General features: G+C 44.7%; 1 protein-coding gene and 1 pseudogene across 9 annotated transcripts in view; one reads left to right on the top strand and one right to left on the bottom strand.

Annotated features, from left to right (window-relative positions):
• Positions 1-1,306: 1,306 nt before the first annotated feature.
• Positions 1,307-1,703, bottom strand: LOC145541603 (ubiquitin-conjugating enzyme E2 B pseudogene; annotated as a pseudogene).
• Positions 1,704-3,107: 1,404 nt separating this feature from the next.
• Positions 3,108-22,747, top strand: part of NDEL1 (nudE neurodevelopment protein 1 like 1) — a 69,454-nt gene continuing 49,814 nt past the window's right edge. For 4 of the 9 annotated variants that reach the window (XR_014079145.1, XM_081578400.1, XM_081578395.1 and 1 more), the window contains exon 1: positions 18,125-18,266. The gene's annotated coding sequence lies outside the window, so the exon portion shown is untranslated. Of the gene's footprint in view, positions 3,197-18,124; positions 18,267-22,747 lie in introns of those variants that run through there. The other 5 variants (XM_081578396.1, XM_081578398.1, XM_081578399.1 and 2 more) reach the window with 3 other exon arrangements.

The following is a 22,747-nucleotide window of genomic DNA, read 5'->3' as shown; positions in this document are numbered from 1 at the left end:
GATCCAACCAGTCCATCCTAAAGGTAATCAATCCTGAATTTTCAATGGAAGGACTGATGCTGAAGCTGAAGCTTCAATAGTTTGGCCACCTGATGTGAAGAGGTGACTCATTTGAAAAGACCCGGATGCTGGGAAAGATTGAAGGCAGGAGGAGAAGGGGATGACAGAGGACAAGATGGTTGGATGGCATCACTGACTTAATGGACATGAGTTTGAGCAAGCTCCGGGAGATGGTGAAGGACAAGAAAGCCTGGCATGCGGCAGTTCATGGGGTCTCAAAGAGTCGGACATGACTGAGTGACTGAACAACAACAGGGAACTAAGATCCCACATGTCATGGAGCAACTAAGCCTGTGAACCACAACTGAGAATCATTGCACCACAATGAAAGATCCCATGTGCCGCAACTAAGACCCGATTCAGCCAAAAATAAATAAATGAATAAAAATTTAAAAAAAGAGGTGAGGGGCGATCCTTAAGATGTCATCTCAGCTATCAAGATATCTGCCATCTGAAAAAAGGGGACCAGGGAGCTGAGGACAGAAAGCTAGGAGGAGGGCTGGTCTCCTAATCAGGTGGCTAACCTTAGGCTGCTTTTGAGGGAGATTTAAGTGTTTTGCAAGCTACCCAGGCTTCCTTCTAGAGATGAGGGCAGGAAGCAGGATTTCCTGGCAGCTCAAGCTACAGCGTTCAGCATCCTCCCCCACTTCACATCTTTAGTGCTTTCAGGGATTGTGAGAGGAGCTAAGGGAGCCAAGGATCACCCAGGTCCTGCCTTCCTGCAAGGCTTTGCCACAGCCTGCAAAACTGTTGCTATGGCGACCTCAGCCCAGGTGCAGGAGTTTACCAGAATGCTTTAAATAGGTTGGTGTTACCATAGCATTTTTTTTTCTTTTGCATTGAAGAGACATATTTTAACAGCTTTACATGTAATATTCATATATAAAAAAACTTCAAATGCTTTCAATTTAAAAAAATGTAAAGAATTCCAAAATAAGGCATTCAATATTTGAAAAAAGTACAGATGTACAAAATGTTATTCTGTCATGAAAGCTCCACACCAACATTATATGCCTGGAAAAAAAATACAAATAGAATATATTACAAATTTATGTAAGCAATAACTTAGCTCACACCATGCAACAAAAAGTACATTCATCAAGATACACAAACTTTTATATGTTCTAAATTGAAGGACTTTCCCCCTGCAGAATCCTTAAAACCTGTGGCATTTGAAATATGTTAGCCTTTCTACTGAGAGGTAAATTACAACAATGATGAAAAAGATTAACTGACCATTTGTGTATTATGAATCATTCCAGCCTTATTCAGCAATGGCTAAAACTCCTTTCTCTTATTCTCATTTGTTTTCCTGATAAAGCTGTGCTGCCTGATTATTGGCTGGACTATTTGGATTCAGTTCATCCAGCAGAGACTAATTTGGTGTTAAGATAGAAGGTCAGACTCCACCGATTCTGAAGGATATCTAAACATCTAACAGTTGGCATTTTATTTGGATATTCTTCAGAAAATTCTATTACTAGTTTAAAAGTACCATCTTCAAAGAGTGTCCCTTCTCATCCAAATATAACTGCATTGCACTGCAAGATGTTTTCAGATGGTGCTCTACTGACACCCACAGGTGAGTCCTCTTACCATCAACTGAAATCCTGCATAAGCCTCCTGTAGGCTGGAGTCAACATGCTCCTGAGCTGCCCTGAGGTCAGTCTGAAACCTTCATAGCATCTTAAAAGTCCATGAACATTTATGGACTAACTTCCAGTGCTCTGGTAGATTCTCCTGGGGAAACAGAGACAAATCCACGCAGCCCTTACCCTCCCTGGGTGACCTTGGGGAGATAAACAGCTCCATGGGAAAGAATTATCGGTGAAGGGCCTCAGTCATAGTTCTTAACCGTGGTGCTTCTCCTACATGGTGGGACTTAGTGACACATTTGACCTGCAGCCACTGTGGAGGCGAGAAGTGACTTCAGACCAGGGTGGCCTGACCTGCCAAAGACTTAAGGAGTGGGTCAGATTTGGAGAGGCAGAAAGGAGGGGGGATGCCACCAACCACTGAAGGGAATAATTGGATGTATGTGAAGCCAATTACACACATTATCTCATTTAAGCCCAAACAACGCCATGAGGTCAGTATTGGTATTACCTCCATTTCATTTTGCAAAGATGAGACAGGGAGACACACAGCAACTTGTTCAAGGTCTCACCACCAAAAGTGGTAGGTGGAGGCTACCACTATCTGACTTCCCGTTGTCTCTCTGAGGTGCCACATGTGCGCTCTGCCAGGTTCTTGGCATCTCCTGTGTGCTCAGTTGTGCAGTCGTGTCCGACTCTTTTGTGATCCCATGGACTGTAGCCCGCCATGCTCCTCTGTTCATGGAATTTTCCAGGCAAGAATACATGGGTTGCCATACCCTCCTCCAGGGGACCTTCCCAACTCAGGGACTGAACCTGAGCCTTCTGTGTCTTCCGCATTGCAGGTGGATTCTTTACCCAGTGAGCCACTGGAGAAGCCCTACCCTTTATTTATTATTTTTGGTTGCGCTGGGTCTTTGTTGCTGCACATGGGCTTTCTCTAGCTGTGAGCAGGGAGCTACTCTCTTGTGGTCCACGTGCTTCTCTTTGCAGTGGCTTCTCTTGTTATGGAGCAGGGGCTCTAGGGCGCTAGTGTTTCAGCTCAGTAGTTGTGGAGCATGGGCTTGATTGCTCCAGGGCATGTGGGATCTTGGTTCGTGAACCAGGGATCGAACTTAGGTTGGCAGGTGGATTCTTACCACTGAATCAACAGGGATCCTGCATCTCCTACCCTTAATGTGGGAAAGCTCTCCTTCTTGCCTTTCCCCTCTAATACAGGGCTGGAGACAGACCTGAAGAGTGTGGAAAAGGGAAAGCTTGAAGTTCTGGCTAAAGAGTTAGGGCTTGAGTTTCTTTTTTTCCTTCCTCAACCCTGAAGTCTTGCTCAATAGCAGCTGAGCAGTGGGGCTGCAAGGTTGTCTCACTTCTAGAAGGCTGACCGCAGCCTTCCTGGTCCAAACCCACTTCCGGTCTTCATGCCTTTTTTGTCACAAGGTGCTTCTCACACTTCCTGTTGATTTCCACTTTGTTTCAGCTGCTTCAGCTCCGGCCACTTTGTGCTGCTGTTGACCTGATCTGCAAGGCCTGAGACACAGGACCAGGTATGTTGGGATGGTGGGGCCTGGGGTGTCAGCTTGGAGAAGGTCTGGGCCAGATCAGGGCCAGCTGGCAACACACCAGAGTGGGGGGCTCCTGGTGGACCCTTTCTGTCCATTTCAGGGGACTGTCAGAGGCTAGGGTCAGTTTGTGAAGTTGGTTATGTCCCTGTGAGGGGTGGTGCCAGGGGTGGCTTCCTGAAATCACATCATTTGACCCCTACCCCCCTAAAATCTCATCACTTTGATTTGGTTGTGTGTTACCTGAGCTGCCCAGGTAACATTTTTCTAGGTTGTAGAGAGAGCTTCTTGAGTTCTGACAGGCTTCTCTGGGATTGACTTTGACACAGCTGGTGTGATGCTTGAAAGTTTGCTGAGCTGACCAAGTTGGGGCTTGTGATTAAGTCCTGGCTCCTTGTCTTACTGATGGGCAATTCACTGTCCTCTGAACCTTTCTGGTCTACACAGTTCAAAAATGTCTGTTTTGTTGGATGTTGGTGATGCTTAAGCAGGACGATGATTGTGAAGGTGTTTCGTAAACTGTAAGACGGCATTCTCAGGGTATGAGGTTACTTTCATTTCATTTTCTAAATGGAACCAGATACCTTTTTTTCCTGATAGTGATAATTGGTGAAAATCTAAACAAAGAGAAAGGGAAATTTTTTACATAATTCCAGCCCCAGAGATTATTAGTGACACTTGTATATAAATTTCTACTTAAAAAATTGCTATTTTTTTTTTATTTTGGTAAAATATACCGATTCAATGGACATGAACGTGGGCAAACTCTGGGAGATGGTGAGAGACAGGGAAGTCTGGTGTGCTGCAGTCCATGGGGTCACAAAGAATTGGACACAACTGCGTGACTGAACAATAACAACAAAATATGCATAAAATAAAAATTACTATTTTTAAACATACAGTTTAGTGGCATTAAGTACATTCACGTTGACATGCAACCATCACCAAGATCCATCTCCAGATTTTTCTTCTTCTCCAAGTGAAACTTTGTACCCATTAAACAGTATCTCCCTAGTCTTCCCCACCGCCAGTCTCTGGCAACTACCACTCTACTCTCTGTTGAATGGAACGATACAGTATTTGTCCTTTGATGGCTGGCTTATTTCACATAGTGTAATGTCTTCAAGGTTCATGCATGTTATAGCAGGTGTCAGAATTTCCTTCCTTTTTTAAGGCTGAATAATATTGCATTGTCTATAGACACTGCATTTTGTTTATATCATCTGCTGATGGACAGGACTGCCTCCACCTTTTGGTTATTGTAAATAATGCTGCTGTGAATACAAGTGTACAGATATCTACTGAGTCCTTGCTTTTAATTCTTTTTTGTATATACTCACAAATGGATTTGCTGGATCATATGGTAAATCTGTGTTTACTTTTTTGAGGAACTTTCAGAATGTTCTCCAGAGTGGCTGTACCATTTTGGATTCCTACCAGCAATGCACAAGGGTTCTAATTTCTCTACATCCTTACCAACACTTATTTTCTGGTTGTTGTTGTCTTTCTCCCAGTGGGTGTGGTGTCTCATTGTAGTTTTGATTTGTGTTTCCCTGATGATTAGTGATGTAGAGCTCCTTTTCATGTACTTGTTAGCCATCTGTATACTTCTTTGGAGAAATGTCTGTTCAAGTTCTTTGCCCATTTTTAAATCGAGTTGTTTGGTACTTTTGTTATTGAGTTGTAGTAGTAGTAGTTTTCTTTATATATTCTGGACATTGACTAGACTTCTAAAACAATATTTCTTGTGTCAAACTGTATTTACTGTCCTCTAACCATTTTTAAACTTATTTATTTATTGGTTGTGCTGGGTCTTTTCTGCCTGAGGGCTTTTCTCTAGTTTCGGGAAGTGGGGGCTACTCTTCTTTGTGGTGTTGGGGATTCTCATTGCAGTGGCTTCTCTTGTTGCGAGCACTGGCTGTAGGGCACATGGGCTTCAGTAGTTGTGGTGCGTGGGTTCAATAGTTAGTGGTTACCCGGCTCTAGAGCATAGGCTCAATATTTGTTGTGTGCAGACTTAGTTGCTCTGCAACATGTGAGACCTTTCTGGATCAGGGATTCAACCTGCGTCTCCTACATTGGCAGGCAGATTCTTTACCACTGAGCCATCAGGGAAGCCCTCTAACTTTTTTTCACTTAGTATCACTTGAGTATCATCTCATGTTAATTTATAAAATCTTCCTTGTCCTTCCTAACAGCTGTGTAGTATTCCAGTGCTTAGATATACCATGATTTATTAAATGAGTCTCCTAGGTGTTTAGGTTGTTTCCAGTTTGTTGGCAAACAATGCTGCAGTAAACACCATTGAACATACATCTTTGCATATTACTTCTATAATTTCCTTAGGATAAATCCTTAACAAGTTGAGTGCTGGGTAAAAGGTTATACATATATTCACAGTTTTAATTCATTTGTCCAGATTCCTCTAATAAATGTCATACCATTTGTTTTAAATTTCATATCCACTTTTATTAAGGCAATTACAAAGATTACATTGAAGAATAGCAATTCCTTGCCTCATCTCCACTCTTCCAAGTTCTCCCTACCACACACAACATTTCCAATTATTTTAGTTGTTTCTATTTCCAAATAAAGTGCCTGTATGACTAGTTTTTTCTGTTTTAGTTATCATCTATTGACTTTGTATTATGAAAGGTAAGGACATAGCACTCTTACCTGATCCACATTATTGCTCCCCCATCTTCCCGATGTGGTCAATCACATATTTGGTGAAATTAACATTCATATAATATCCTTATTTCTCTGAAGATATTTATTAAAGTTCTTTCTCTTTCCAGCTTATTTCTGCTCCCAGTATTGTATTCATTACTCCTGAATTTCTTTTGTGTTATTTTGCTATTTTACATTGGAGAGTGTTTGGTGGTTCCTACTTGAATGTTTATTTTTATGATCAGGGAACTTGAAGCCGATTGGAGGCCAGCTGTGTGTGTGTGTGTGTGTGTGTCTGTGTGTGTGTCTGTGTATGTATGGGGGGAGTTGGGGGCTTGTTGACTGTTAGACCTCTGTGTGTGTGTGTGTGTGTGTGTGTGTGTGTGTGTGTGTATGGGGGGAGTTGGGGGCTTTTTGGCTGTTGGACCTGTGTGTGTGTGTATGGGGGGAGTTGGGAGCTTGTTGACTGTTGGACCTCTCTGAGTGATCAAGTGGACAGGCCAGGTCACGTGGTTCTGTTGAGGAAAATTCTTTGTTCTCCTGCCTGGAGGGCAGGCTGCCGCCAGCATTCTTGGAGGGTCAGTAGGGGAGGGAAGCTGCAGTCTCATCATTTGATACACAGCTTTTGAAGAATCCTCCCTCCCTCTATCCACTTCTCTTTGTAGTGTAGTGACAACCTTGCCCTCTGCTATGCCCAGGGTCCCAGGTCTGGAGCTTCTCTGGTTTAATTTCACCAGAGAAGAAGGCTCCTCCTCCAGCTGGTCCAGTGGGGAGAGCTAAGTGCTTTGGCTGGTCAACTGCCTGGGCTGTGCAGTCCAGGTGCTTTTGTAAACACACTGGTGCTTTCAACAGCCCTTCTTGTTTTCAGTCTTACCCCACTCTGCCTTCTGACGTAGCTGGTACCTCCAATTCCTGGGCCTCTCTGCGGTTCACAGACCCCCGCTTGCTTCCAGTTGGCATTCAGTTTCCAGCCTTCTCTGATACAATCTGTCAGCTGCCACTAACCAGTCTGCTCTCCCTCTTTCAAGATACTGTTGACATCTTGCCCTTTGTAGTCTTCTCTCCTGTACTCTGTCTTGGTGGGTTTCTGCCTTTTAAAATTTCTGTCCTGCCTTTTTTGTGACATTTCAAGAGGAAGAGGAGATATTTAGATTCAATCCATCATGGTAACTGCTATGGTTTATAGCATTTTTCACTCGGACCAGCGTTGTCTAAGAGTGTTGGCTTCCTCACACTGTTATCAGCACGGGTATTATCATTTATTTATTTACTTGGCTGCACCTTGCGACTTCAGGATCTTAGTTCCCCAATCAGGGACTAAACCCATGCCTCCTGCAGTGGAAGTGTGTAGTCCTAACCACTGGACCACCAGGGAATTCCCCTGTCATTTGTTTTAAGCTCTGCTAATCTGCTAAGTAAATAAACAGTATCTCCCTTGTCATTTTAATTTACAGTTTAAAAGTTATTGTTGAAATGATTGAGAGTCTTCTCATGTGTTTATTGACCATTTGTATTTCTTCATTGAACTCCTTACTTGTGTTCATTGCTCATCTTTCTTCTGGAGTAGGATAACTGTTAAATTGCTAGCATATGGCCAGCTCAGGAAAGAGGCTTGTGGTTGATTCCTTATTTTTCTGTATGTGCAATCTCAGAATATAGGCTTCAGAAAACAACAGTTCTTAATGACAGTGTCAGCAATTTGAATTTTTTTCTCCTTTGGATTATGAAAGTAATCTGTGTTCAGTGTAGAAAATTTGGAAGATACAGATAAACACAAAAAAGAAAATATAAATCACCTAGAGATAGCTACTGGGGCTTCCCAGGTGGCGCCAGTGGTAAAGAGCCCACTTGCCAATGCAGGAGACTAAGAGAAACAGGTTTGATCTCTGGGTCAGGAAGATCCGCTGAAGGGGAGCATGGCAACTCACTCCAGTATTCTTGCCTGGAGCATCCCATGGACAGAGGAGCCTGGCAGGCTACAGTTCACGGGGTCACAAAGAGTTGGACCTGACTGAAGCGACTTAGCACACATGCATGCACGCACACACAGAGGTAGCTACTAAATACATCTTTCTAGTCTCTTTTTTTTCCCCTATGGATATGTACTTATAAAAATACAGTCCTTTTATTCTGTATTTATGCTGTCGACTTACTAATCATAATTTGTTCTCATATTGTTACACAATGTTCTATAACATAGTCATAGCTTGCCAGTCTTTCATTGTGTATGATCATTGAGTTTAGTCAGTTCCCTTTGGACATCTGGGGTCTTACTGGGTTAAAATTTGCATTAACAAGTTCCTCTTTTGATCACTACCCCACCTAACCTTGTTTTCCACTGAGTATCTGCTTAGCAATCTCTTTATTTGTGGGGAAAGGATGAAGGTAAACTTTAATCCTTTTCTGGTTAAATTATGACTCATTCCAAATTAATGAATACAGACTCATGGAGATTTTCTAGCACTTTTTTTTTTTTTTTTCTGTAGGTCAGAGGGACAGATGGGGAAGGATCACCCTCGGTTTCTCATTAGATTCCTCTACAGCTTTCAATTAGAAAATGATTAGTGACAAAAGCACCAGGGAGGAGAAATATATGCAATGATGAGAAAAAAGAAACTGATCAGGCAGGCCTCTGAAAAAAATCATGCAAGAAATAACAGCTTACAAGAAAGAATCTGAAAAACAAACAAGCCTGAGAGTTGGGGAGCCAACTCTGTCCCTGAGTCTGCCACTAGCTGTGTGCCCTTGAGCAGGTTGCTCAACCTCTCCGGTTTCCTCATTGGCATGCCTCATCTCAGGTTGATTTCTAAGTTATCTTGGGTCTTCTGAAGTTCTATGAATACAGACTTTGTCATGCTAGCTGTGTGACTCTGGACAAGTTGCTTAACCTCTCTGGGATGTGGTGTTCTCAGCCGTAAAGTGGGAACACTTATAGCTACTTCATAGGGTTGCTGTGAATGGATATGTGTAACCCACTTGTCACAGGGCCTGTCCCAGATGAAGTATCTAATAAATGAAAGCTATTTTTATTGCATGTCAATCATTATGTAAGAGGAGGGCCATTATATTATCCCACACCCTGTGGATGGAAAGGAACTGTCTTCTTTTTTTTTTTTTAAAGGGAGGAGAGCCTTTTACATATATTTTATTTATTTAGGCTATTTTATTTATTTATTTAGGCTGAGCCAGCTGTCAGTTGTGGCATGTGGGATCTAGTTCCCTAGTCAGGGATCGAACCTGTGCCCCCTGCATTATGAGCACAGGGTCTTATCCACTGGGCCACCAGGGAAGTCCAGAACTCTGTCTTCTTAAAAGCCATTTCCAAGTCCAATCAGCAGCTGGGACACAAGCCAAGGGGCACAGTACAAAGCCACCACCGGCACGGACCTCCCTTTGTAGCGTATCCTTCCCTGAGACCTGGATGCCATCCAGATGTAGGTCAAGTAAACACCCTCTGCTCAGCACTGATAAGTAGGATGCATGAATGTTGGTCCACAGGGGAGGCAATAGGAAACCCCACTTTCCAAATATAAAATATCTGTGAGTGTAGCAGAAGGGGAACTGAGCCCTAAATGATATGAATCACCAAGGGAGGGATGCTATTAAGAAAAAGCTGACATCCTTTCAAGTTGTGATTAATGACCACGGAGACGGGAGGAAGAAGTTGTGGGTGTAGCCTTGCCCTTTGCTGCTGGTGACTTCTTGGACAAATTACCCTCTTCTGTAAAATCAGGAGGCTGGATTTTTGTTCCCCAAAGGGCAGTCTGTGTACTACTGGTGGCACGCACAGCAATGTTATGTGGTGCGCAGATAAACATTTGACATCTTGATAGTTGTGTATTAATTAATGAAATAGTAGGGAAAATATGACTAGCCATCAACTCTAGGATTTCTAGATATTATTTTTTATAAAGTTCATTATTTATTTTTATTTTGTATCAGAGTAAGTGAAAGTCACTCAGTCGTGTCCGACTCTTTGTGACCCCATAGACTATACAGTCCATGGAATTCTCCAGGCCAGAATACTGGAGTGGGTAGCTGTTCCCTTCTCCAGGGGATCTTCCCAACCCAGGGATCAAACCCAGGTCTCCCACACTGCAGGCAGATTCTTTACCAGCTGAGCCACCAGGGAAGCCCTAAGTCATTTTTTAGAAAGTGGTCTGAGTCAAAGAAAAATTCAAAGATGATATGCAGAAATGGCAAATATTGTGAAGGTGGTAAAACTGGAGCATGAGATGTGGGGTAGGCAGCATAAAAGCCCCCCAAAGATGTCCAGGTCCTAATCCTCAGAACCTGTGAGTATGTTACCTTTTATGGCAAAAAGACTTTGTGGTTGTGATTAAGTTATGGATTTAGAAATGAGATGAAAAGTTCTCCGGGGACTTCCCTGGTGATCCAGGGTTAGGAATCCTCCTTGCAATGCAGGGGACCGGGGCGTGACCCCTGGTCGGGGAGCTAAGATCCCACATGCCACAGGGCAACTAAACCTACACCATGACTAGAGAATCTGTGAGCCGCAGTGGAAAGATCCAGCATGACACCACAAAGATCTGGGTGCCACAACGAAGACCCAACACAGCCAGATAAATAAATAAAAGGTCTCTGATCTCCTGCCTAGAGGGTACAGGCTGGCATTCTGGGAGACTATCAGGGAAGGAAGCTGGGGTCTCATCATTTGACATTCAGCCTTTGAAGAATCCCCCTCCCTCTCTCTCGCTTCCCTTTATATTGGACTAATTTAGACTGGCTGTAGCATGCCCAGTGGGGCTTCCCAGGTGGCTCCGTGGTAAAGAATCTGCCTGCCAGTGCACAAGATGCAAGAGACACAGGTGTCATCCCTGGATCGGGAAGATCCCCTGGAGAAGGAAATGGCAACCCACTCTAGTATTCTTGCCTAGAGAATCCTGTGGACAGAGGAGCCTGGCAGGCTACAGTCTATGGGGTCGCAAAGAGTCAGACATGACTGAGCAACTGAGCATAGTATGCCCAGTGTTCCAGGTCTGGAGCTTCTCTGGTTTAGTTTCCCCAGAGAATAAACTTCCTCCTCTTCCTCCTGCTGGGCTGGATTATCTGGATGGGCCCAATGTAATCAGAAAAGTCCTTATAAGAGGGAGGTGGAAGGAGTCAGAGAAGGCACTGTGATAACAGAAACAGCTGCTGGGGTGATGCGCCCATAAGCTAAGGAATGCTGTGGCTTCTAGACGCTGGAAATGGCAAGGAACTGATTCTCCCTGGAGCCTCCAGAAGGGACCAGGCCTGCCAACACCTTGATGTTAGCCCCGAAAGTCTCACTTTGGACCTGTGACCTCCAGGACCGTAAGAGAATCAATGTGGGTTGTTTTAAGCACTAAGCTTGTGGTAATTTGTTACAGCAGCTTCAGGAAACGAATACAGCAGACATTAGATGCACTGGAAGGCGGTTTATTCTGCAAGTTCAGCGATTCCCCGGGCGCAGCAAAGGGATGTTGGCAGGAATGAGAATGTCCTTGGTCACTGGACCCCATCCATCTAGGACAGGGCTGACCCTGCCATCACATTGGGCAAACTGGCCAAGGAGAGGGAGGGTCTGAGCGCCCCCAGGAGGGTGCTTGGCACCTGGAAGACAGGGTGGGTTCTGACTCACAGGAACTATCAGCATTGTCATCTGGTCCAGCCATCACATTTTACAGATGAAGAAACTGAGGCTCAGAGAAGGGAAGCAGAGTCACCTGTGATGGGGTTGATTTGGCAGAGAAGAACAAACACCTAAATTCCTGAGGTGCTGGGAGGGAGGAGTCGCAGGTGGGGCAGGGCTGGCTTCTCACACCAGGGTGGGGAGCCTGAGAAGGGGTGGGGCCTGCACCTTTGGCTGGGGGTGGAGGGTGGATCTTGCCACCCTTTGATCACCTCTGTGTGTCTAGGGCCTCTTTCACACTACTTCCTCTAGACTCTTTTTATCAGGGTTTTAATAACCATCTGTCAACATAAGACTTTGGAAAGTTGTTGAAACAGCAAGATGCTTGAAAAAAGGGTTTCCTTGCTCCCTGGTTATCCTGCCCCCAGCACTTTAATTAACGTCTCCTCTTCTGCCTGGCCTGCACCCCTCCAAAGGGATGCTCATTTGCTTTTCATAGAGGGGACACTTCTACTGTGATTAATAGCAAACCTGGGATGTTTTATTTCTGCATTTAAGCATTTATGGATCAAAATTGGCCTCTGTGGCCAGGACTTTCCTGAGTAAAGCCTTTTCTTCTAATTTTGAGGAGAAAATATTTTTTCATGTAAAGGCCTCCAAGCTCCCTTGTTGTAATTTTCAAAGTGGAGGGATTTCCCTGGAGGTCCAGTGGTTAAGACTGCACCTTCCAATGCAGGGTGTTCGGGTTTAATCCCTGGCTGGGGAAAGACATCCCACATGCCTTGAGGCCGGAGGCCAAAAAAAAAAAGTAAAACAGAAGCAACACTGTAACACATTCAACAAAGACTTTAAAGATGGTCCATATAAAAAAAAAGATCTTTAAAAAAAACAAGACAAACCCCCAAAGTGGACATCAAGGCCTGTGTTGTTACACAGAAATAGATGAAAACTAATGTGAAATTTCCTCTGAGATCCCATGGGCTGTCATTTTACCATAATAGGTTGTAATGATAAATGGTCAAGGTATCATTCCCCTATCATTAGACAATGGTCAACAGGCAAGCGATCCCTGGAGAAGCAATCCTTACATTTCAGATTAGTTACGGTTGACATCCCAGCTGGTTCTACCAAAGCCCCAGATGTCATTATGCTGTCAGTTCAAGGATGTGCAGAAGATATGACATCGAAAAGATTGTAGGGGGGTTCCCTGGTGGCACAGTGGATAAGAATCTACCTGTCAGTGCAGGGGACACAAGTTCAATCCCTAATCCAGGAAGATTCCACATGCTGGGGAGCAACTAAGCCCATGCGCCACAACTACTGAGCCTGTGCTCCCGAGCCTGTGAGCCACAACTACTGAGCCCTTGAGCTCTAGTCCCTGTGCTCAGCAATGAGAACCACAGCAATGAGAAGCCTGCGCACCACAACGAAGAGTAGCCCCTGCTCACCGCAACTAGAGAAAAGCCCATAGGCAGCAATGAAGACCCAGCGCAAGCAAAAAGAAAAAAAGAAGTTTCCTTAAAAAAAAAATTGTAGGATGGAAGCTTTACACCTGTGCAATCAACACATACATGTTTACAGGAGAGAATAACTTCAGATTGGGCTAACTAGGGAGTCAGAGCAGAAGGACTCTTTTTTTTTGGCTGCACCACATGGCTTGTGGGATTTTAGTTCTCTGACCAGGGATCAAACTTGTGCCCACAGCAGAAGAAGAGTGAAGTCTTAACCACTGGACCACCAGGAAGTTCCTAATTGCTCATTTTTTATTAGAGGAGTTTTTAAAATTAAGAGTTCTAAATGATAAAAGTGCTCTGATGAAAGAAAAAAAAAAAGGAGAAAGCAGAAGAGAGCAATGAAAATAACTTATTCACTGCAAGTTTTTTATTCTTCAACAAATGCTAAGAGCCTACCACACGCCAGGTGCTGTCTTAAATGCCATCCTAAATATAAAATATTGAAAAGCTCTGACTCCTTTTTTCTTCCTCAGTACTTATCACTGCCTGACATGCTAATGTTTTTTAATTTTTGGTTTCCATTCTCTCTCTTCCCTAAGCTTGTTTTGTTGCCTGCTGTATCTCTGGGGCCTTGAACAGTGCCAGGCACTCAATTATATTCATTTAATGGTTGAATTAATGATCTTTTATTCCTGGTAACTTTGACTCATTGGTTTACTGGTCATGGGAATTTGGCTGAAATTGCCTGATGACAATCAGCTCAGGTTGCTGGTAAGAAACATTCCATTTTTCTTCCTAGCCCCGTCATTCCATTAGAATGGTTTGGGAGTAGGCAAAACTGGTGCCACCTTGTCTGTGCAAAGGTGTATGAGCAGATACTGCTTTTGTCTGGGGACAGTCACGCTGTTTATGTAGGTGTGATGTTAACAGCCCTTGGCGTTACCAGGTGTTAACCCAATTAGCAATTAACAGTGTTGTGCCAGGCTGTTCCGTGGAGGCGGCTGTCACTCTGGGGTGTGGGTAGGGACCATGAAGGGGCTGGGGTGGGGGAAGGGGCTGACAGCGAAGACTGGAGCTCAGGGGAAGTGTAGGCTCTGAAGCCAGGAAGCCCAGGAGGCTGCAGACAGTTCTGGAATGGGAGGAGTCTGCTATTCAGGTCGGCTTCTGGGGAAGAAATGGGGCAGCCCCAAGAAATTCACGGGGCACAGCAGGATCTCAGGTTCTATCAACAGGGGAAAGAAACTCTGGCAACATCAGTTCGTCCCCCTGGATGAGGACAAGTGTAGCTTTCCTTCCAGCTACGAGTAACGGGGGGCAGCACCCTGGCAGGAAGGCCTTTTGCAGGCTCAACCTAAACTGTCCTCATTTTTGACACCTGGAAGAGCCCTTTTCAGCAAGCTACACCTGGAGGCCCTCAGAGGGGGGACCCTGCCTCCCCCTCACCCTGCCCCGGCTAGGGCAGAAGCAGGCTGCATTTTCAGACACATCACGCAAGGGAAGGAACAGCAAGGAGGTTTGGAACCTAAACCCCTCATAGCAAATTCTCAGCATACCCATGTCCTGCCTTTCTGTTGACTTAACAGCCAAATTCTGATGGAAGCGCTGATTGGGAGCCTGAGTTGCTTTGGATAATTGGTGAGCACCGTTTGCTCAAGATGCTACCGAAGATGCAATAAAAGCAACAAGTGGAATTTTCTTTTCCCTTTGGCACAGGGATACCCTAGGCTGAGCTGTTGATGGCTGGCTGGGTCAAGGGTTAGGGACCCACCAGAAGTGGGAATTTAAAAAAGTTATTTTAAAAAATATTTATTTGGCTGCATCAGGTCTTTTGTGGCATTCAAACTCAGTTGTGACATGTGGGATCTAGTTCCCTGATCAGGGATCAAACCCAGGCCCGCTGCATTGGGAATAAAGAGTCTTATCCACTCACTGGACCACCAGGGAGGTCCCTAAAAAAATATTTTATTGAAGTATAGTCGATTTACAATGTTGTATTAATTTTTGCAGTACAGAAAAGTGATTGTTATTTATATATATATGTATATATATATAATACATACATTCTGTTTCATAGTCTTTATGAAACCATTATGGCTTATCATAGGATATTGGGTATAGTTTTCTGTGTTATACAATAGGACCTTGTTGTTGATCTGTTCTGTATATATATATACAGTTTGCATCTGCTAATCACAAACTCCTGCCCCCACTTTTCCTCCCCCTTGACAACCACAAGTCTATTCTGTACGTCTGAGTTTGTTTCTGTTTTGCAGATAACTTCATTCATGTCATATTTCAGATTCCAGATATAAATGATATCTCTTTCTTACTTCATTTAGTATGATAATCTCTAGGTCCATCCATGTTGCTGCAAAGGGCATTATTTCATTCTTTTTTATGGCTGATTAATATTCCATTGTATTTGTGCCTGCATAGATCTATATATCAGAGAAGGCAATGGCACCCCACTCCAGTACTCTTGCCTGGGAAACCCCATGGACGGAGGAGCCTGGTAGGCTGCAGCCCATGGGGTCGCGAAGAGTCAGACACGACTGAGCGACTTCACTTTCACTTTTCACTTTCATGCACTGGAGAAGGAAATGGCAACCCACTCCAATATGCTTGCCTGGAGAATCCCAGAGACGAAGGAGCCTGGTGGGCTGCCGTCTGTGGGGTCGCAGAGTCGGACACGACTAAAGCGACTTAGCAGCAGCAGATCTATATATAGATCTCTCTATATATCTATCTATCTCTACATATCTAGATATCTATATACCACACCTTCTTTATCCATTCATCTATTGATAGGCATTTAGGTTGTTTCCATGTCTTGACTATTGTGAACAGTGCTGTTAGGAACATAGGGGTGCATAGAAGTAGGCATTTAAAAAAATTATTTTTTGGCTGTGCTGGGTTTTCATTGCTACACATGGGCTTTCTCTAGCTGCAGCTAGCAGGGGCTACTCTCTAGTTGCAGTGCATGGTCTTCTTATTGCCTTGGCTTCTCTTATGGAGCACCACCCCTAGGGCATGAGGGCTTCAGAAGTTGCCCTGCAGCATGTAGCGCAGGGATCAGACCTGTGCCTCCTGCATTGGCAGGTGGATTCTTAACCACTGGATCACCAGGGAAGCCCTGAAGTGGGCATTTTTGAATCAAACGTGGACTGGTTATCAGTCATTATCTTGGAAGGGGAAATTTACCATCCTTGTCCAGGCTGGGGGGGAGGGGCAGTGGCCTGGAAGATGATGCCAACACTTTCTGCAGGGCCTGGCCTGCCATTAGGTGACTCAGTGTGTTTCCCAGGACTTCAGCCAGGGACCAGAGTTGCAGCCTTTATTTTTTCCTCTTGGGGTGGGACTGGTCTTGGCACCAGATTCACAGGAAGGCCTCCCTGCTTACTCACCTCTGGGGCTCTGCTTTTCTGGCTGGGGCTGTGCTCTGGACGATGAGATCATAGGCTTCTAAGATGTCCCAGGTCACTGGGCATGGACTGAGACCTGTTTGGGTTTAAACCTCATCTCCCCTCGGCCTCAGTTTTCCAACATATAAAATGGATGTAATAATTTCAGTCTCACAAGCTGCTTGTGAGATGTATGTAAAGCTTTCAGCACAGTTCTCTAGCCCAGTAAATGGTAGTTAGTAATAGCCCTCTTCTTTTTTTTTTTTTTTTTGGCTGTGCCACATGGCATGTGGGATCTTAGTTCTCTGAGCAGGGACTGAACCCATGCCCCTCCAGTGGAAGGGGCAGGGCCTTACCCACTGACCACCAGGAAGTCCCAATAACCCCTCTCTTTAGTGGCAGTACAGTAGTGGTTAACAGTCTGGTTTCTAGAGTTAAACAATCCAGACTAGGTGGGTTTGAAACTTGAGTCCTCTTTTTATCTAGCTGAGTGACCTTGGGCAACTCATCTTGCTGAGTCTCGATTTCCTCTTGGTAAACTGGGAATAATAATGGTGCCTATATCATCGGGTCATTGTTAAGAATTAAATTATACAAGCCAAGCATTTAGCACAATTGCCAGTACATACAAATGGTACAACAAAAGGGAACTAGTCTTATTATTATCATGAGCTTTTCAGAATCTAGTTCAAGGTGTCAGCTTTCCCACAACCCCATTAATTATTTCTTTGATTTTCACTGACTTGGACACCTCTTAGAATCTATCTTGCACTGTTCCTGTTTATGTCCATGCCCTCAAAAATATAACTGAACTTCTCAAGCTCACCTTGTTCTCACCTTGAAATCTGTCTTACACATCACTGTGTCCAAAAACCTCATATACCCAATCCCAAGAGCGCTGACATCACGGAGAATTATGTTGTACATTACACAGCAAAAAGTTCCAAAAATTGTTTTTAAAAACAGCTCTATTCAAGTTTCCCCTCCCTAAGCAGATACCCATCATTCTCCTTCTGAGCTGGTTCCTTTCCCCTCTCTTCCTTCTCCAAGTCTCCTGGGTGGAATATGTATAAATGAAATAGACTCCATTAGTTGGGGGTCCTAAGGGAATGAAAACACACACACACACTCTTACATAAATATACGCTTAGGTATATAAAATATACAAGTGGAAATATGTGTATTTCCTTGGTGCCCTCAACGAGTCCAATCAGTCAACAAATATTTGAACGCCCACGTTGTGGTTGGCACCAAGCTATCTTCTGAGAGACAAAAGGAATGAGGTTCCGATTCTCATGGAACTTAGTTTTACTGGAGGAAGACAAGAAGTAGTATAAAATTTCAGCTAGCGGGATTGCTGTAAAAACAACACAGGTCTTTGTCAGAGTGATGGGGACTAGGATACGGCTGGTATTCTACTGGGTGGTGGAGGTGACTCGGAGGTGAAATCTTATTATATATGGGAACACTGAAACAGTCACTTGCAGGACTCGGTTGGTGGCTGAAGACAGGGAAGCAGGTTCTTACCCACGGTGATGCCACTTTCCGGAACTCAGGGCCTTTCCGGGGTACCGCGAAGGTCGCAAACTCACCTGCGCAGACGGCCGCCGCCTACTTGACGTCAGCGCGTAGGGCCTGGCCCAGCCCCCTGTGACGCCATTCTCCCTACAGCCCCGCCCAGGCCACCCCCACGCTCGCGCGCATGCTCAGAACCCCGCCCCCGTGCGTCACAGAATGGCCTCGGACACCCAGGCAGCCCCTGACGTGTCGGGGAGGAGCCGGGCGTGGAGGTACGCGGAGTGGAGCTCAGGGCTGCGGAGGGGAGCGGAGCTGAACGGCTGGGCGGGCCTGGCCTGGCCAGCAGAGCGGAGACGTCGGTCGAGCGGCGGCGAACATGCGCTTTTGACACATTGGAGGTGAGCCTGCGGTGCGGGGCCGCTCCGGAGGCCGCCGGGCCGAGCCGGCGACGCCGAGGCCTGTCCCCGGGGAGCTTGCCAGCCCGGAGGCTGTGTCCGAGGCCGGGCTGGGCCTGGGTTCCGGGGCGGCCAGTCCGGGGGTAACTGTTCCAACCGCTCTAACTGCCCCTTCCACGCCCTGGTCCAAGGTGTGGCCCACCGGGGGCGCCTGGAAGGAAGCGAGCCGGGCGGTCTCGGGAGGATGTGCCCGCGTCCGGGTGAGGGGTGGCGGGGACGGAGGCCGGGACGTGGCACCGTGGGCCCGGGCGCTGGTGGCGCAAGGAGCGGCTCTGTTGAAGGTGGCAGTGGCGAGCCCAGCCCGTCCCCCTCCCCCATCTCTTCAGCTGGGAAGGTGGTTCGGAGACGGGTTGGATTTTGAACTCTCCTCGCCTCTCTCCCGCGGGGGGCGAGGGCGGAAGCTGCCCACCTTGGGCTCCGGTGGCATTCCCGTGACTGTCCGCCTTTAACTGCTAATCACTCCTCTAGAGTTCAGAAAAGTGTCACCAAACGGGTTCGGACTGCTTGTGCTTGCCCCCCCCCCCCCCCCCGTTGGTAAACAACAAAGTAGTCTTAAGTTTTGCTGAGGAATTGAGGATTCTTTCAGTGCTGATAATTTCGTTACGTTTCTGTAGCGCCTTCACAGAACACTCTTGCTCTCCTTTTTTAACCTCATCACCTAATTAGTGGTTGTGCCTGGTTCTCATATTGCCATTTGACGGATGGGGGAATTGAGAACAGGTGGGGTGGGGGCTTAAGTTATTTCTACTGTGGACTCTCCCAACCCGTGAGGGGCTTCACGTGGTTTAGAATTTACGATTCCTGGCTTGGAGTTCTGGTTTCTTTTAGTGGGATTTTTCTACCTTTCTTAGGTAGAAAGCAAAGTAGAAAATCTGGCTTGCTAAAAATATACCAGAAGCTAGTTCAGTTCAGTTCAGTCGCTCAGTCGTGTCCGACTCTTTGCGACCCCATGAATTGCAGCACGCCAGGCCTCTCTGTCCATCACCAACTCCCGGAGTCTACCCAAACCCATGTCCAGAAGCTAGTAGGTTTATTCAAATATTTTTGAGCAGACCCACCTAGGGTAAGAACTGCTACTTAGTTATAAGAGAAATTCTACGCTGGAACTGGTTCATGATTGCTGGCTAATTATTTTGTCTGATGAGTTGTGTTGCGTTTAATAGGTTTATGAAATAGGGCACTGGCTTTGCTAAATCATGAAGTTGGTGAAGTAAAATGCAGCATTAGGTCATATGTGGAAGAGAATCAAGAGGAACTAAGATACCTCTTCTGAATCTTTATTAAAGTTTAAAAGATCAGAAGGAACAGCAACACCAAAAAAAAACTTTGGCTAGTCCTAGTTGCAAGTTGACCTGGCCCAGATAGAAATCTTAGGAAGCATTTGTTTTTTAGTTTTGGCTTTTTAAATTAAATTGAAATTGGATGAGGAACACTTACAATAAGTAGAAACCTCAGTAAAAACTTAAGAGCTTGCTCTCATGACATCTCCAAAGCTTATTTTTATTTGCATCTTAAGTCATGCTGGGATAAATTTGGTCACTGAAGCTTAAAATTACTTCTGACATAAGTTTCTGAGCACTTCATGAGGTAGAAAAAGAAGTTTGATAGTCAGGACCAAAAGGAGGACCATATTTATGATTGACTTCAGAGTTTAAAATTCTGTAATTGTCACCTTTGAGAGTAGAAGAATTTTAGTAAAAAAGTATTGAATATCTATGGTGAGTTCCAGAATAACTCTTCCAGTCTCACTCAGTTCAGTCGCTCAGTCGTGTCCAACTCTTTGCGACCCCATGAATCGCAGCACGCCAGGCCTCCTTGTCCATCACCAACTCCTGGAGTTTACCCAAATCCATGTCCATCGAGTCGGTGATGCCATGCAACCATCTCATCCTCTGTCGTCCCCTTCTCCTCCTGCCCCCAATCCTTCCCAGCATTAGGGTCTTTTCCAATGAGTCAACTCTTTGCATGAGGTGGCCAAAGTATTGGAGTTTCAGCTTCAACATCAGTCCTTCCAATGAATACCCAGGACTGATCTCCTTTAGGATGGACTGGTTGGATCTCCTTGCAGTCCAAGGGACTCTCAAGAGTCTTCTCCAACACCACAGTTCAAAAGCATCAATTCTTCGGCACTCAGCTTTCTTCACCGTCCAACTCTCATATCCATACATGACCACTGGAAAAACCATAGCCTTGACTGGACCTTCCAGTCTCGCTAGTTGATTCTATAACTATTAACAAGGAGGCGATATCATATAAAATGGATTTTCTTAGCATTGTGCAAAGAATAGTTTTTTTGTAAATATAGCATTTAAGACAGGCAGTTTTACGCACGGTTGCTAGATATCTGAAGGTCACACACAGTGTGATAATGCCCCATGTAAAAGTTGTCATCATTTTGGGATTCACACTCCATCCCTGTGAGACAGGATATTGAGGGAAGATTTGAGTAGTGGGGAAGAGAATGTAGTTATCTATCTTCATTTCAGCTTCAGGAGATTACAGATGTGTGTCATTAAAGCATTTTTTTGGTAGCAGTGTCCTTTTCTGTATTGGGTAATTTTCTATGGCCTATTATCTCCAGTTACATAGTTTCAAATAACACAATGAACACATCTTCCTGCTCTAACTTGAAGCAAATAAACAGATTGTCTTTATAGCCCCTGAGAAAGTCTTTTGACTTTCTGCAGTGGTGGCAAATTTTTGTTTGTGAAAAACCCAATTTTTGGAAAGGATAAGTCTGATGAATAAAATTAGAGTGATAAAGCTGGGTAATACCAATTAGGAAGCAGTAGAAATGAGGTGTGACCACAAAGAAAGGGTTTTCTGTTTATTTTTTAATCTGGCTCTTCATGGCTGCTCCAAAAGAGATTTTAGAGATGTTTTCAGTAATGGTGGTGTAACTGAAATATGCACAGAACTTCTGGAGGTGATTAATTTTAAGGAATCATTTGTTTTAAATTCTGAAGCATTGTGGTTATACTTCACAGGCCTGCAACTGAACGACCAGTTTTTAAGAACAATTTAATGAAATTTATGCTGTGTTTACTGTGTACCAGACTCTGTACTAAGTACTTGCAAATATTAACTCACTTAATCTTCTTTACAACCCTATTTTAATTATTATCCCCATTGTACAGGTGAGGGAGTGGGTCACTGAGTGGTTAAGTAACTTGCTTAAGGTCCTGAGTAGAGGACTCTGATTGGAATCTGGGCAATTTGGCTCCAGGGTCTGGTTTCCTAACTGCAAGTCCAGTTAAGAGCCCAGACTGAGCTGCTCCTACCACCTGTTACCCTCTTAAGTGTTTTTAATTGGCTTGTTCTGGAAAAGCTGGTCCTTTAGTAAAAGGCTTCGGGTGTAGCTTGTTTGAAGGGACCAATAAGCGAGTTCTAGAAGTAGCCTGTTAATTAGAAAAAATGTAGTCAACATTCAGTTCACATAAGATTCAGCAAAAAAAACCCAGAAGCCTGTGTGAAATAAAAACACATTAAAATAATTTTGCTAGAGTCATTTGGCTTTGAGCTAAGTAGTTGGACAAGGAGGATATGAGAAATAGAACTAGATGCTCAAGAAATTTTACAGGAAAGGCTATTTAAAACCTGAGTCGCCAGGGGACACTGATGGAAAAATTGGTAGTTGTATTAATATGGCCCTATTCGAGAACCAGAAAACCAGGGACAAATGGATACCTTATAGTATACCCACAGGTGTCAACAGTGAGATTTTTCAGGGAACCATTCTTAACAGTCTTTAGTAACTGCCGTAGATCTTCTGATACTGTATAATGGGTCAACAACAAAAAGCCTCATATAGAAAAGTCTGAAACTGGGCATGTGAGTGATAACATTTGTAGATAAAAACAACTCTTACCGTATTTGTAGAAGGGTTGGCTCCACATTCAAGTATATTCAAGTAAATACTAGATGGGCTTCCCTGGTGGCTCAAATGGTAAAGAGTCTGCCTGCAATGTGGGAGATCCGGGTTCACTCCCTGGGTCAGAAAGATCCCTTGGAGAAGGGCATGGCAACCCACTCCAGTATCCTTGCCTGGAAAATCCCATAGATGGAGGAGCCTGGCGGGCCCCAATTCATGGGGTCGCACAGAGTCAAGACATGACTGAGCGACTGACACAGTCAAATGTTAGATGCCAAGGAAGGCATCAAGTAGTCCTTAGGGACTTCCATAAGGACTCTTCCACATGGTCACCAGAATCAAATGCTGCATATTAACAGGGAGTGCTGGAAACTTTAAAGTATCCTACCCGTGAAAAAATGGGCCAAAGAACTAAACAGACATTTCTCCAAAGAAGACATACAGATGGCTAACAAACACATGAAAAGATGCTCAACATCACTCATTATTAGAGAAATGCAAATCAAAACCACAATGAGGTACCATTTCACACCAGTCAGAATGGCTGCTATCC

The sequence above is a fragment of the Giraffa tippelskirchi genome, chromosome 3, assembly GCF_054371585.1.
Source record: "Giraffa tippelskirchi isolate mGirTip1 chromosome 3, T2T-mGirTip1v1.2.pri, whole genome shotgun sequence".
Taxonomy (NCBI): domain Eukaryota; kingdom Metazoa; phylum Chordata; class Mammalia; order Artiodactyla; family Giraffidae; genus Giraffa; species Giraffa tippelskirchi.
This window is presented reverse-complemented; position numbering and strand designations above follow the sequence as displayed.